We start from the raw sequence: 17557 nt of genomic DNA on the forward strand, positions 1-17557 counted from the left end.
AACACTTGCTATTCCACTCACTACAGAGGCTATTCCAAACATCTTCATCCAATCACAACTCCCCCTCCTCCCAGACTCTCAGCTGGGGACTATGTTTTAAGCTTTACTGAAAAAAGATTGAAGCCATTCTCTTAGAACTGCTTTTTCCTCCTCCTCCTCCTCTCACATCACTCAGGTATCTTTCTTCATAATCTCTTTTGCTTGTGTTTTACATAACAAAATAGCCCTTTTTTTCAAGGCAAAACTCCATGCATCCACACCCTTTTGCCTGTCCAGCAGATTATCTCCCCTATTATCCCTCCCTTCAATTTCAGTTTAAGAAATATTCAAATTCTCTCATCTCTTGATTATTCTGATGTCTACAAAAAAAGCCCATGTTTCTCCTATTATTAAAAAATCCTCACTTGATCCTACCAACCCCAATAGTTTTATATATACACATATGTGTATGTACATATATATACATACTATATATGTTTTCTTATTCTCACTAAAAATCCTTGAGAAAGGTGTTTACATTAGATGTTTCTACTGTCTCTCTTCTTGTACTTTTAAACCCTCTAGAGTTTTGTATTTTGACTTGTTCATTGCTCTCTCCAAAATCACAATGATCTTTTAATTGTGAAATCTAATGGCCTTTTCTCAATCCTCATTCTTGATTTCTCTGAGGCCCTTGACACTATTAATCATCTTTTTTCTCCTATTTCTCTTTCCTTTCTAGGACACTGCTATGTCCTGATTCTCCTCTTGCCAATATGACTGGTCCTCCTCAGTCTCTTTTGTTGGATCTTTGTCCAAGACACATCAACTAACTCTGGGCATGTCTCGTAACTGTTCTAGATCCTTTTCTCCTTTCTTTCCTTAATATTTGATTTGTTGATCTCATCAGGGAGCCATTGGTTTGATTATCATCGCTATACCAATGATTCCTGGATATAATCCAGTCCTATTCTGAGCTTCACTCTCAGAGCACCGACTATCTCTTGGATATCTTGAATGACCAACCATCACCTCAAATTCAATATATATAAATAGAAGTCATCTTTTTTCTCAAACTCTGTTTTCAATTTCCCTTTTACTGTCCCATCCTCCCAGTTTCCAATGTTCATAACCTAGATGTTATTCTTGACTTCCTTTACTTTCATGTCCGTTGTATCATCAGATCTGGTGTGTGTGTGTGTGTGTGTGTGTGTGTTGCATTTTAACTTTCTGATATGCCCTGAATAATTCTTTCTACTCACAAAACTGCCACTCTGATTCAGTTCCTCCTTATCCTTGTCTGGACTATTACAATAATCTTCTTTTTAATGAATGTTTTTATTTTTTCTCAATTCCATGTAAAAAAATTAACATTCATTTTTAAAATAATTTTTGAGTAACATATTCCCTACCTACTTCTCCCTTTTCCTTGAGAAAAGATGTGTTTTGATATAAATTCTCCATGTGCAGTCATGTAAAACATATATCCATATTAGCCATTTTGTAAAAGAACACACATTTAAAAAAAACAAGAAAAATTAAGTTTAAAAAAGTATGCTTCAATATGTATTCAGATTCTATCACTTTTTTCTCTGAAGGTGGATAGCATTTTTCATCACAAAGTCCTTTAGAATTGTCTTGTATCATCCAATAGTCTTCTAATTGGTTTTCTTGCCTTGAGTCTCTTCCCATTCCAATCTATCTTCCTTTTAGCTGCTGATTTTTCCTAAAGCAAAGATCTGACCGTGTCATCTTCTCCTTTACTAAATAAACTCTAGCGGCTCTCTATTACTTCTATGATCAAATATAAACTCCTCTGTTTGATATTTAAATCCCTTCAAAACATTACTCCTTTGTACTCAGCTAACCCAGGCCCTAATGCTACGTAGAATTAAAGAGGAAAGAAAAGGAAACATGGCCAGCTGAGACTCATATATATATGTAGTCAGTAAGTCAGTTAGCATTTCTGAGTTGGTTAGTTGTCCTTTGTTCTCAAAGATGACCAAAATCACATCACTATACTGGAGTCAAGGTACAATGTGTCTGTGTGTAATAAAACCATTATGAATTCAGGATATTTTATCATATCTATGTCAGTCACATAGTCCATATGAACAAACATTTATTAAACTGCTACTGGACACTAACAGGCAGCTACATAGTGCAGTGGATAGAGTGAGGGATCTGGAGTCAGGAAGGTTCATCTTTCTAAATTCAAATCTGGACACTCATCCCTATTTTGCCTCAGTTTCCTCATCTATAAAATGAATTGAAGAAATTACAAATCATTCCAGTATCTTTGCCAAGAAAGTCCTCAAATAGGCTCAAAAAGAATCAGACATGATTGAAATTTGACTCCAGGATTAAAAACAAAAATTGCTCTAGCATTCAAGGCCCCTCAAGATCTGATTCTAGCCAGTCTTTCCAGACTTACTTCACATTACTCCCCCATCACACGGTTTACTTTCCAGACAAACTGGCTTACCTATAAGACATTACATCACCAACCTCTTTGACTTTGCACAAGCTATCCCTCATGCCTGATGGTCTCCTTCTACACTTTTGCCACTTGGAATACTAATCTCTCTCCAAGTCTTTTTTTTTTTTTATTTAATAGCCTTTAATTTACAGGTTATATGCATGGGTAACTTTACAGCATTAACAATTGCCAAACCTCTTGTTCCAATTTTTCACCTCTTACCCCCCAACCCCTCCCCCAGATGGCAGGATGACCAGTAGATGTTAAATATATTAAAATATAAATTAGATACACAATAAGTATACATGACCAAACCGTTATTTTGCTGTACAAAAAGAATCAGACTCTGAAATATTGTACAATTAGCTTGTGAAGGAAATAAAAAATGCAGGTGGGCAAAAATATAGGGATTGGGAGTTCAATGAAATGGTTTTTAGTCATCACCCAGAGTTCTTTCTCTGGGCGTAGCTGGTTCAGTTCATTACTGCTCCATTGGAAATGATTTGGTTGATCTCCTTGCTGAGGATGGCCAGGTCCATCAGAACTGGTCATCATATAGTATTGTTGTTGAAGTATATAATGATCTCCTGGTCCTGCTCATTTCACTCAGCATCAGTTCGTGTAAGTCTCTCCAGGCCTTTCTGAAATCATCCTGTTGGTCATTTCTTACAGAACAATAATATTCCATAATATTCATATGCCACAATTTATTCAGCCATTCTCCAACTGATGGGCATCCATTCAGTTTCCAGTTTCTAGCCACTACAAAGAGGGCTGCCACAAACATTTGTGCACATACAGGTTCCTTTCCCTTCTTTATAATCTCTTTGGGATATAAGTCCAGTTCTCTCCAAGTCTTAGCTCAAGTTCTGCTTCTATATTAAGCCATTACTGATTCTCACCATTTATTAGCCCCTATCTCCCCTCCCCTTCCATTATCTAACATTTCTTCTGAACATACTTTATATTTGCTAGTGCATGTGTGTGACTTCCTCCTAGTAGACTATAAACTTCTTGAGGGCCGGGATTGATTTCTTTTTGTCTTTTTATTTCCAATTCCTAGCACATGGTGGGGACTTAAGTTTTCAAGGAATTCAACTGAATCTTATGGCACTAGAGAATTCTGTGTGCAGCCTCTACCTTTAATATTTCCATTAGTGGGAGAACAGGTGTGTGTAGAGAGATCACAGGAGCATAACTATAGATTTAGAGTGGGAAAGGATCTCAAACCCTTGTTTTATTGATGAGGAAACTGAGGCCTGGGGAGTTTAAATAGCTTGCGAAGGTCACACACAGCGTAACAGAGGCAGAGTGGGTGATGCAAAATTTTGATATTCCAATGGGGGACTGGTGGCAGTCATGGTAAACCAGGGACAGGTCCCGAGGTGTAGAAGGCTGGACTTGGAGTCACAAAGACCTCAGAGTTCAAATCTGGTCTCAAATGGTTACAAGCTGTGTGACCCAACCAGTTATTTAATTTTTTTGGTCTCAGTTTCTTCAAATGTCAAATAAAATCATCTCTTGAGGAGGAAATGATATATTGGTAATGAGATATTTGTAAAGCACCTTGCAGAACTTACAGCGTATTATTGCAAGCCATTAAAAGCCATAGCACATTTTTATTTATATTTTATGTTTTTTATTTGTTTTTGTGTCTCCAACGTCTGACACGTTCAGTAAGAACCTATAAGTGCGTGTAGAATTAAACGGAATTAAAAGGAATAAAGCCCCACCGGGAGACTGGGCTTTGTCAGGACAATGTGCGTCTCGGACACTTCCTAGTGGTGTGTCCACGACCGCCTCATCTGTAACATACTAAGATAACCTTTGGCTGGATCACGGACAGAAAGCGCGGGTGTCCCGACCCAGAGACCGGGGGAAGGCGCATCAGCATCGCCTGGACCAGTAGTAACGGGAACAGCCGTGCTCAGGTGGTGCTGCAGCGCCACCCTGTGGCTGCCAGACATCCCCGCCGAGTGCAAAGTGGCCTGAGGGCTTCCTCCCCAGGGGAGAGAGAGGCAGAGGATGCTGCAGAAGGAGGGCTCCGCGGAGGGAAGAAGGGCCAGGACCAGGGCCAGCGGGTTGCGTCTCTGCGTGGGACGAAGGGGGTGGTTGTCAAGGAGACAGGACCTTCTTGCGCGTGCATGTTAGTCTCGCCAAAGCGTTTCCCACGGGTCAGTTTAATTCCCAAGAAACAACAGGACACCTGGAAACCGACGGCGATGACGCGCACGTCTTCACGTGTCGTGTAAAGGATACCGGACTCTGGCTCCATAGCTCAGTGGTTAGAGCACTGGTCTTGTAAACCAGGGGTCGCGAGTTCGATCCTCGCTGGGGCCTTAGGGGTGATGTTTATTTTATGTTTTTTGTTTTTTCATATTGACTGTGTCTGACTCTAGGTGCAATGTCTTCCTTGAGTTCTTCCAGCTTTTTGGTTTGTTGTTTTCTAGTGTTTTCTACATTCTTCCCCCTTCCGTTCTGCATCCGTACCTAGCCTGAGGGAGGGGAGGGGAGAGAACGCACTAAGAGCAGAAAGGGATTGGGATCCTGGATTTTCCAGAATGGGGGAAAAACTCCTTAGTCTGTAGATTGTTGGGACAAAGACCATGACATATTGGAGCTATGAGAATTCATCAACAAGTCGATCAAGAGAAGTTGTAGATGAAATAATATCTAAGATCTTTTTCTATTTTAACCTGAAGAAGCTGGATGGTACGGTGGTTAGAGTATTGTACTAGGAATTAGGGAGAGCTAATTTCTCTGTTAAATAAGGACAGCAATTACACTTGCTTATTGGGATTGTTGTAAGGATGAAATAAGATAGGTGAAACATGTTAGCAGTGTTGTAGCAGGGATTCTTTGTGTTCTTTCTAATTCTTAAGATTCAGTCAACAAATCTTATTAAAGACCCACTATGTGCTAGATATTGGGTTGCAAATTAGAAAATAACAACAAATCTTACTTTCGGGGAACTTAGCCCCTGAAGGGGGAGACAAGAACAAATAAAAATATGTGAAGAATACATACAGAATATAAAAATATTTACAGAATAAATAGAAAGTTAGCGAAGACATACACAAAGTAAAAAGGAGGGAAGTCATGTAACGATAATAGCTGTTGCTGTTCAGTCTTGTCTGATTTTTTGTGACTATGTGGACTAATTATCTGTGGAGTTTTGAGTTTTCTTGGCAAAGATACTGGACTGGTTTGCAACTTCCTTCACCAATTTTATGCTAGCAGGGGTTAAGTGATTTGCCCATTTGGGGTCACAGAGTAAGTGTCTGTGGTCAAATTTGAACTCTGGCCTTTCTGACTTCAGGCATTCACTGCATTCACTATCTCATTGCTCCAAGAATGATAATAGCTAGCATTTAGATAGTGCTTTAAAGTTTACATATATTATCTCACTTAAATTTTTCAACAACCCTGTGAAATAGATAGGAGATATTATTCCATTTCACAGATGAGGAAACTGAAGGTGAGAGAGGGTTAGTGACTTGCCCAGAATGACACAACTAGTAAGCATCAGTAAGTTAGTTAGTAAGCATTTATTAAACTTCTACTATGTGTCAGGTACAGTATATTTTTTATACTTTGGTTATACAAAGAAAGGCAAAAGTGCTTGCTTTCAGTATCTAAAGAAAGATTCAAACTCTATTTTCTCTGTCTTCATATCCATTTATATCTTCTGAGTTACTCACCTGCATGTAGTTCAAACAATCCCCTCACTTTACAGGTGAAGAAGAAACTGAAAATGGACTTGCCAGAGGTCATAGGGCCAGTAAGTGGCAGTAGAATCTAATTCAGTTGAATCCAATAAACCTTTATTAAATGTTTATTATATTAGGAGTACAGTCCTAAGCAATAGGGCAGATACTAAAGCCAATAAGAAATGATCAATGCCCATATAGAATTTATGGTCTGGTAGGGGGAATACTGTTGTTTGTTGTCATTATGTGTGTATTGTCATTATGTGTGTATAAAATGTGTGTGCGTGTGTATAAATTGTCTGAGGTGAAATTTGAATTCAGATTTCCCTGTAGGTCTAGTATTTTAAACACTGAACCAAACTGACCCTCTAAATGTAAAGAAGAGAGGGTCTTCCAATATACTGTAAAAAGTAGATTGTTTAAAAGAGGTTATTGTTTGTCATTTGTCCTTTGTTCTCAGAGGACCATAACATCAAGGAGGTGATAATATGATATGCAAGTGAGTTGGATTTAAGTGATTACCGACTGGGTGTACCAAAGAAGGTTTCATGGAGAAGAGAACATTTGGGCTGGATTTTGGAAGATTGGTTGAAATTTTATTGGCAGAGATGGGAACAAGGAAAAAGTATTCTAGAGATAGGGAATAATGAGCAAAATCCAAGATTTCTGATGTCTTACTTTATATATCTTAGAGTCATTGTATTATACCAGTAGGGTAACCTCAAAAGTCATCTCTAACAGTTTTTGCCTGTGAGGAATTCTTTTGTATAAAGAAGGCTTAAAGTGTCATAGCTATGCAATCTTTTTTTCATTTGAATTAGCTGATGGCATCAGAATTGGTACAGAGGGTCATTTCCCTTAGGATTTTTAGAGGTAGAACCTAGCCTAGGTTTCGGTGTCTCTGACTCCAAAAATCACTCCAAAGGTCAAACTGGATTTCTTTCCCATCTTCATTCTGCCTTATTTCCATCTCCTGTGGAATCCCCTATGCCTGAAATCTCCCTAGATAGGTTCCAGGCCAAGCCTTGCTTGGTCATAGTTTGAACCTTGATTGACTTAGAGTCAATGTAAATAACAATTGTTTCTGTTTTGAAACAGAAACAGGCTTCCCTTCCAGATTGATTCCTTTTTTTAAATTGGTAAAAGAGGCCATTCTTTGCCTTAATTCTTACCTATCCTTAATCAGTGAATGGGCATTGCTTCAGTCAACTTGAGATCTGGTAAAGATCTTTACTTAAAAAGGTCAAGGTCTTCCACTGTATTTAAGACCATTTGATGTGATTTTTATCTTGCCACTGAATCCAGATATCTCTGGAGGAGAAAGTAAGGCTGGTGACTCTACAGAGCCCATCTTCACTTAAATCCATGTTATCACTTCTTTGATGTCATAGCCCTCTTAACAATCCAGGACAAATAACAACAACAGCCTCCTTTAAACTTTCATTTCATCACAGTATATTGGAAGACCCCTCTTTCCTTTAGGTTCAACTAGAAGGCAGCTAGATGGTTGGTTCAATGTTTAGAATGATAAACTAGTCAGGGAACCCTACGTTCAAATTTGACCTCAGACGTTTTATTATCTGTATGACAATTAAATTTTCTCTGACTCAGTTTCCTCATCTATAAAATGGGTATGAAAATAGCACATACCTCTGAGGGTTATTGTAATTAAAATGACACAATATTTTAAAGAGCTTTTGCAAACTTTAAAGCATTACATTAATGCTAGCTAGTAATAGTAATAACTCGTCTCATTTCCTTCATTAAGCCTTTTTTGATTTTGCACCTCCCCTCCCCAGGTGAAAATGATCTCCTCCTCTTCAGTTTTCTTTTAGCACTTTGTCCAAGTCTCTTTTTTTACATTTATATTACTCTCCCTCATGCTGTGTTTATTTATGCATATGCTTTTCCTTCTTAGTGAGTTGTAAAGTCCTTGAGCTCCCAGAAGTTGGAGTCACCAAGTGGCCTAAGAAGAGCCAAGTCAATCAAGCCCATGAGTAGCCTACGTATTTTTAGCTTATGTGCGATAGACATAATCTTGAAGGGAATAAGATTATACAGATTAGAATATACCAGAAAATACACACGTGCATGCAGTTCTTTAGATTAGTATAAAGTAAGACCTCAGCTCAGATCAAGAGACAGATCTCAATCTCACATATGAGGAAAGCTTCTAAAGATTATAGAAAAGCAAACTGGAAATCAGGGATGTGTTGAGAAGTCAGCTTCTCCTACAAATTTCTGGCTTCAAAAATCTTTTTCTCTTCATTCCTAACTCTCCATCCAGCTTGTGTAGGAAAGATTATAATTTGTTCCTTTAATGAAAATATGAGTTTCTATAAGGCAGGGACTTGTTTTCTTTGTGCCTTAGTATTCTTAGCACCTAGGACAGCGCCTTTCACAGGTCAGCACTTAATAAATTAGTGTTTATTGTGGAATGAGTGAATTGAACTGGAGTAGAAGTACGAAAGTTTACAATTTACTGTAATCTGTGCTTTATAATTTATCTTGAAAGGTTGTTACAGGCATTTGATGAGATAATGTATGGAAAATGCTTTGTAAACTATAAAGCACAATACAAATATGTTATAGTTATATGTGTCCTAAAGCTCATTAGTATCATTTTTCTGCATGAGATTTGAGTCACATGGGGAGATATTTTTTTACTTGTATCAATCAACAAAATCTCTGTCAAATTTCTGCCAATTTGAAATTTTTCCAATTAAAAAAATTATAGTCATAGTAATTGTCTTTCTTGACCACATAAGGAATCCCTCTTCCATTTAGATTTTGTGTAGAACATGTGTCATGTCCTTTTTAATTCTTTCGCTTTTTATTTGGAAAATGTAATACAAAAAGAAAACTACAGACAGATTTGCCTAGATGGAGAATGGTCTGCAAAGTTCTTCTAACAACATCTAGGCTCCTAACCCCCCTGAATCTGGTGAGAAGTGAGTATGGAAGGAACAGATTAAGGGATAGTGGGAGTTGAGGACCAAATGTTTAGGTCCTGGTTTGTATGACTTTGGGTATGTAACTTAGATAGGGAGCCTCAGGAACCTAGGCATCCTTGCCTTGACAGCTATATTGCATGTGAAGTGTTTGGTAAGTAAGCAGAGGGCAGAGAGAAAAGGAAAGGAAATGGGATGACAGATTAAATAGTATGAGATCAGGAGGACAAGAGACTATAATTCAGAGTGGTATAGATGGGGACTTGGGATTAGCCTCCTAGTCATTCAAGGAACATCCACTCAAGTGTGCCATATCCAAAATGGAAGTCAATGTCTTCTGGAATCAGTTGACAAGCCCATTCACCATGATGGGCATGTGGATTACTCACCATGATAGCATATGCAGTTTACTGGTCACGCTTAGTAGTCATTTTCAGAGCCAAAGATCTCCAACACTTGCTGTTCCTGTAGTATCAGAAACAATTTTTGAAAGTTCTCTTTCTAATCCTCTACATAAAACTTAACCTCAGATCTGGGTGATTACATCCAGCAGGTTCTGTTGAAGAGGGCTTTGCCCTGGGACACCAAGTTTCAAAAAGAATATACTTTCTCCTGGTCTGCCCTTCTGACCTGGTCTTGTTCAAGTAAATTACACAAAAAATCAGTTGGCAACAATTATGGGAATATCAAACAAGAAAAAAAAAACATCAGAGAAACACCATATGGCAAGATCCTGTTGAGATCTGGCTCTCAGATATACACTATGAATGGTTGGGAGGTTTGAGTTAAGTTACTGAATTGGATTTCCTTTAGTCTTTGAGAGGGACTCAGGAAGAGTGGACAATGGAAAGAATAGTGATGATTGCCATTTCTGAAATATATCTTGCATTTTATTATTGTTTATATAATTCTATTAAAATTCTTGTTCACACTATGAAAGGGGGTTTGAGTAATTGGGAATAGCACATATAACAAGGATAGGATGAAGGAGAGGCATTTATATGTAGGTAGGCACTAGATCCAAGAAAATAATTAGATAAATTCACATCATATTTTTAATTCAAGTTGCAGCTGAGTGATACCTTCCATAAAAGAGTGAAGCTAGAGAAAAAGGCAATCAGCTCCCTGAAAACCAGAGTTTGCTATTTCTCCCTTGCATGCCTTCTTGTGCTGGATGGTATACTTAACATTCTAAGACATGAATATTTTACTGACAGCACCTGATCCTAATTACCAGATGGGATCAGTCTCTGGTGACTACATGCATATAGATTATTTTCTTAAAGATTTTTTATAGATTAAAAAAAGTTACACAGGATGTAAAGATATGGATGAGTTATAGCATTGGCAGCAGTGACTGCATTGATGACAACATAAATCCAATTGAAGTCTTCTCCCATATACTTAACTCAGTGATAAATTTTTTTTTTAATTTTTGTATGGCATTTGACTTTTAGAGCAACCAATCAATCAATCAACAAGAATTTATTAAGTGCCCACCGTGTTAGATAGTGACTCAGTGGATAGAGTGCTGGGCCTAGAGTCAAGAAGAATCATCTTCCTGAGTTCAAATCTGATCTCAGACATTTACTAGTTGTGTGATTCTGGGCAAGTCACTTAATCTTTTTTGCCTCAGTTTTCTCATCTGTAAAATGAGCTAAGGAAAAAAAATGTCAAACCATTTCAGTGTTTCTACCAAGAAAATCCCAGGGCTCACAGAGAGCTGGACATGACTGAAAACAAGTGAATAACAGCAAAAATGTATTAGGTACTACTATGTAAGATTGTGGGAAAACAAGTATAAAGAATTAAAGGAATTTCTATTCAAAATGAATTTATAGTCCAATGAGAGGTAGCACTAGAAAAGAAAAATAGGGCTAGATGTAAAAGTTCTTTCATTAAGTAACTGATCACATATTACACACATACACACACATTTTCATCCAGATCAATAATATCATCTCCACAAAGCACTGCTGATGTGGAAAAGACATAGTAAAAACAAAAATTTTGTTTTGTGGGCCTTTAAATAAAGAAACTTCATAGCCCTGAGTGAAGGGGATAATCGTCCTCAGCTGCTGCATCTGGCCCGCGGGCCATAGTTTGAGGACCCCTGAGTGTTACAATTCACATCTGTGGAGGCTCTCAAAAAATTGACCTGGCCCTTCACCTAGGCATGGTCCTTAACAGATAAGAATCCCAGTTTCTGAGTACTTGTCATTTTAGGTGGCTTTACAAAGACACAACACAAAATCTTTATGTATAGTATTGGACTGATTTTTAATAGCCAAGATCTTTGAGGTGGGGAAATTTGAATGTCTCTATTGAAAAATTTTTGTCACATCATTTAATGATGAAAAGCAACTTGTGGAAGTATAACTTAGAAATAACAAGAATGTGACCATATTTAGGAAGTCAGGGAAGCTGGACTATGGCATTGGCAAGAAGCATCTTTAGGCCATAGACGCTAGGATTATACTACTCTTTCTACTATTTTGGGATGTCTGCAGGCAGGAAATAAAAACAGAAAGGATCAGACCTTCTGGGATGGTTGTAGAGCTAACTGTCTTAGAAAGAGAGACAGCACCAGATGAGCCCACCTTTTATTAGAACATATATCCCTGAGGGACTGTTGTTTCTGGATGACTTCTCCTATATAACCTCGAATTCCCTTGTGTTATATACCCCCTGGGGAAGCCCTATGTACTGACCCATACTGTGAACTGCCTGAAGTTTTGAGCACAGAGAGCATCAAAGGATTTAAGGAAGATGACTTCATGTATTCTCTCAGGCCTGTCTATGTGGAGTGTGAGGAATCCCAACAGTCCAATAATAGGTGGTAGCATTGGGAGTAGCATTAATTCCTTGCATACCTGGAGTCTTTTTTTTTTTTTTTAATGTCATCATGATGGATTTGTCAGCATCTTTTTATCAAGTAACTTGGGAAATGACAGGTAATAGTGTTTGAAATGATTTGAGTTTTGACATGATTTCTTTTAAAAAAAAATCCATCTTTTTTAGTGGGTTTATCTTTTTGAAATTGTGATACGCACTTTATCTCTCCTTGATGATGAATGATGATGAATACAGCTCAGTCATTTAAACCCTCCTATCTTGTCACAACTAACAGGGCCAGACTCTACAAAGGAGCATCAATCTATAAGGATTTCCCAAGTACCTACTCTGTGCTTAATATTCTGTAAAGTATAACAGGGAATATCAAGAAATGATGGAAAGCACTGTGGGCTCAGAGTTAATAGAATTGTTGTTAAGTCCGGGGTGTGTCATATATTACCTATGTACCTTGGACAAGTCACAAGTAGGACAAAGTGAACTTACTAGTGACTGTCTCCTAAAACATCACTTCTCAAAGTGTGGTCCACAGATTCCTGGAGAGTCCCTCTTACCCTTTCATGGGATCCTTGAGGTGAAATATAATTGCATTTGATCCTCACAGTAACACTGAGAGATTGATGCTATTGGTATCCCCGTGTTAAAGATGAGGAAACTGAGGCAAATAGAAACTTAAATGGCTTGTCCAAGGTCACATAACAAGCAAGTGTGAAGCTGGATTTGGACTCAGGTTTCTCTGACTTTAAACCCAATGCTCTTTCTATCCACTATGTCACCTAGCTGCCACAGCATATCAAGAAAGATTGAATGCAAAAACAAATAGGAGAATACTGTTGTCTTCTATTAAGCTAGACCTTAAAGAGATTTGAAAATATATATAAAAAACAATACCATTCTCCATTTGGGATCCATTTGGGATCTTCAATAATTTTTAAGAGTGTAAAAGGGGGGAATAGCTAGACAAATGGCATAATAGATAGAGCACTAGCTCTATAGTCTGGAAATTCTCAATATTGTGTCTCTCAATATGTATCCCAATGCCTGGGTACATTGTTGATGCATAATAAGGGTTTGACTAATGATGCCCATGATGAAGACATAGGTTGAGTCAGAGGATAATAAAGACTCTATTTATTCAAGATGGAAAACCTGATGCTTGAGAAATAACAGAAAACAGGTGGGGTTCAGCAGTGTCAAGTGCTTCTTACACCTGTGCTCAAACTCTCTGGAATAGAAATTGGAATGAAAGGGGAAAAAATGACTCTTCTACTTATTCATCCTTGGTGGAAAGAGAAAAGAGAACTTTGTTACCATATAATTAGATTCTTTGATGATTCATGATAATAAGAAGGAAGAGAAATCACTGGAATAAATGAAACGTAAAAATAATTCACAGATTTCATTTGAACTTTCCCTTCACATTTTCTCCCATGATCAAATAATGATGAGAATTTTGCAGTTTTGAGTTATATTTTTGTTCATCTAAAACAAATATTCATTTATTCATCCATCCATCCATCCATTTATGTAAAACAAATATTTATTGATGATATTCTCTGGGACTAGAACCAGGCCTGGGGTGCTCTGGTGGATTCAGACATCTTCATGGGCTTGTTCCCTGCCTTTGAAGAGCTTGCAGTGGCACTGGGTAATTAATAGGTAGACATTGGTAATTAAGACATGATAACCCCAAAATTAAAGAGAATAAATAAATCTCAGTGTGAATAGGACAATAGAAAATGTTATAGGAAATCAGAGGAGGAAATAAGAGTAGGTTACATGGAAGTAAGATTTGAGCCTGACTCAATAAAGGGCTAAACTATTTTATTAGTTACTTTAAGTGAGATTTAGTAATTGATTGAATTGGGAGGGGATATAGAAGGGAAGAAGCATTTATTTAGCACCTATTGTATGCCTGTAACTTTACAAATATTATTTTATTTGCTCCTCAAAACAACCTTGCAAAGGAGGTGATGTTATTATTTCCATTTTACAGTTGAGAAAACTGAGCAAACAGAAATTGTGACATTCCCAGAGTCATATAGCTGGTGAGTGTTCTGAGGCTTGATTTGAATTTAGGGGCCTTCATAATTCCAACATCAATGCTCTACCTACTATGCTACTTAGCTATCTCTAATTGAGTCAAACAATTCTTATCCTTACATAGATAATGAAGGGAGCAGCAACCTGACATACTATATAAAGAATGGGCATTGAAGTAAAGAAGAACTGCATTCAAGCCATCTCTGCTGCTTTTCAGGAAGTGGGAAGAAGATTGAATTTACTTATATTCTTCCAGGTTGGAAGTATAGAGTTAAGTATAGACTAATAGACCCAACCCTATTGGCAATCTACATAGGAACTTTGATCTGTTCTGTTTCTGATGTAGGCTGGTTTGAGTTTCTTAGATAATTTTCTGGACACCCTACTTCCAGCGGCTTACCATATTAATGCTAGACTCTGCATTCAGCCCTGTGGTGGTTTGAACTCAAAGTGATCCTCAGCCTCAGACTTCCCATCAGGAGATTTTACAAGTGTGACCTACCATCCCTAGTCTCTGACATGCTGAGAGTGTGGCCCTGGTCAAGCCATCTAACTTCTCAGTACTTCCTGCTATTCATGAAAACTATGATTTACAGGGGAGGTGCTGATCTGTATAGGGAAAGAAAGTTACCTTACTGGAAACAAGTGAATTAAAAAGCATTTATTTATTAAGTGCCTACCATGGAGTTCAGGACTAGAGTTAGGAAGACCAAATCTGGTCTCAGAAATTACTGGTTGTGTGACTCTGGCCAAGTCTTTAACCCTGTTTGCCCCAGTTTTATTATTTGTAAAATGAGTTGGAGAAGAAAACCCCAAATGGGATCATGGAGAGTCAGACATGACTGAAAAAATTTTCAATATCAACCAAGTGCTGACCCTAAACTCCCAACAATGATTTACCCAGTCACCTTCCTTCTATGCCTCCTTGTCATTGTGATTGCTACTCCCTGGGCCAAACTCTCATGATTAGTGAGAAAATTCATTATATTTAGCTAGAAGTTGCCTATAGTAATGAAATAATAAGTCTAGGTCAAGAGAGACAGGTAGATGTTACGTGGATAGAGTACTGGCACTGACTTCAGATCCAATCTCAGATATTTGACTCTTATTAGCAGTGTGACCCTGTTCAAGTCAATCCCAATTTTCTTGCCAAAAGAGAAATTATTATTATTATTCTCATTTTATAGATGAAAAAATTGGGACTCAGAAAAAGTTAAATATTTATTTAGGGTCATATAACTAAGTGTTGGAGTCAGAATTCAAACCCATCTCCATACTGGCTACTAAGACTATGACTTACTGTTCAGTAGAGTATTACTTATTTTTCCTTATTTTCTGGTTAAGATGTAAAAAGTTCCTATTTGGGCATTTGGACTAAAGATTTCCTCCATTTAGTTTAGTTAATGATTAACTGAGATTTGTTTTAAAATTGTTTATAGTAACAATATTTTTTTTAAGAGTCTGTGTTTCTCTAAGTTGACATTTTAGACTGAAAAGAAACATCAGGTATTTTCTGAATAGTTCCTGTGAAGAAAATAGACTTCCCTTCCTTCATTACGCACATGTGTACTTTAAGTATAGAATATTGTGTATACTATCAGACTCAGCTCACATTTTGATTTGTTTTCCCAAACTGCTTTTAGTAACTTCAACTCTGGCCTTAGACATATACTAGCTGTGTGAGCTTAGACAAGTCATTTTGCTGCGGTTCCTTCATCTGTAAAAAAAAAAAAAAAAATGTGGATAATAATAGTACTTGCCTGTTGAGATGTTGTGTGGATTAAGTGAGATAATTTTAAATGCTTATCCTGGTTCCTGGCATGTAGTAAATACTATAAATATTAGTTGTCATTATTATTGTGTGTGTATCATAATTTATTCATTTTTTATTTTCCTATTTTTAATTTTCTCATTCTTCTTTTTAATAAAATTAGCAAAAGGTATATTGATTGCTGACCTGCTTTTATTCTCTTTTCATATTTATAAATTAATGTGAAAGGAAAAAAAAACATAAGGAATGATGACAAACTTAAAAACAAAACAAAATCTACTAGTTTCATCTTAAGCACACTCAAATAGCTTTTTGTTTACCTCTAGGTTCCCCTTACTAGTTAAAAGAGACACAGATGCTCTCCCAGGCAGCATCATGAAGATGTATTTACCCTCTTCAACATTCTGTCCTTGTTCTGAAACAGGACAAGACCATCAGTGACAGTTTCATGGAATTCAAAGCTGTGTGTAGAATGTTCAATCTAAGCAACAAACTGTAGAGCAGGATTTTGTTTCTAGTTGAACAGGAGGAGGGAGCCTCTTGCCTTATGAGAATCCATTGTGATGAATTTACACAGATTTCTTTTCTAGATGAGAATGCTCTTGTTCCTGGGTTTGTGCTTTAATTGGCATAGGCAAAAGCTGACATTTCAAATGTTTGGGAACTCAAGACTTTGCAGACATAACTTTGGAGTATATTGTTTTTTATTGTTGTTTGAATAGCAATAATCATTCATGTTTGCCTATAATCAGAATCCAAATAGCCTATAGCTTTCTAATAATTTTTAAAGGATTCAACATATTTCATTATAATTAGGCAAATTTTTGGTGTAGTTAATAATTCTTCAAAAAATTATAGATATTTCAAACATTTGTGATTTCTTCGATATAAGAATTCTCTTTAATGAGGCAAATCCATTTATAATTTAATAAATACATTTTATAGAGTTGCCTGAGATTCAGAGTTTAATTGATTTGCCCCAAAGACATACAACTAGCAAATGTCAGAAAAAGGATTTGAACACAGATTTCTTCCTGACATTCTTTCTAGCATTCTATTCCCTACATGATGCTATTTACCATTAATTATAACCATAGTTCATCATTCTAATGCACTTTACATAACATTTTCATTGCAACAGCCTTGTGAGGTTCTTGTGGTTGCTTTGTTGTGATTGTTGTTTTTCTCCTCCATTCTCAAAGAAATGCAATATTAAGACATCAGCAAAGTGTTGCCATGACATGCAAATGAACTGGATTTAGGTGAGGGAGGACTATTCAAGGTCATCTGCCTCACTTTCTCCTCCAGAACCATCTGGTCCAATGGCAAGTTATATATCAGGATAAAAGAAGATGGTCCTAGATTCCCTGTGTGGTAAATAAGGCCAGTTTTATTATTTCTACTAACCCCAGTTACCAATGGGCCAGAAACTGAGGTCCAGAGAGAGTCATTGATTTGTCACGGTCATTAATGGAAGAACTGGAAATTAAACCTAGGTTACTTGATTCCAAACCCAATGGTTCCTATATTGTATGCTACACATTTTCTATTCTTTAGGCTAGGGAATTGAAATGTGATTTATTTAAAGTATTACATAACAAAAGTGCTATATATCAAAGCTTAAACTGTAGGTTGAAACTCCATGAAGGGGTTGTGTAACCGAATGTGGGGATTGCAAAATTATTGTTTATTATCAGTAAATGTTTGATTTTTATGCTTATTTTGTATATCTATATATCCATGATCACATAAAAATTTCTTGAACAAAAAG

General features: G+C 37.0%; 1 non-coding gene across 1 annotated transcript; it reads left to right on the forward strand.

The window, feature by feature from the left end:
* The first annotated feature begins 4725 nt into the window (after positions 1-4725).
* TRNAT-UGU lies at positions 4726-4798 on the forward strand. The gene has a single exon. It is a non-coding gene; the product is annotated as a tRNA-Thr (tRNA).
* Positions 4799-17557: the final 12759 nt, after the last annotated feature.

Source organism: Sarcophilus harrisii, chromosome 2 (genome assembly GCF_902635505.1).
Source record: "Sarcophilus harrisii chromosome 2, mSarHar1.11, whole genome shotgun sequence".
NCBI lineage: Eukaryota > Metazoa > Chordata > Mammalia > Dasyuromorphia > Dasyuridae > Sarcophilus > Sarcophilus harrisii.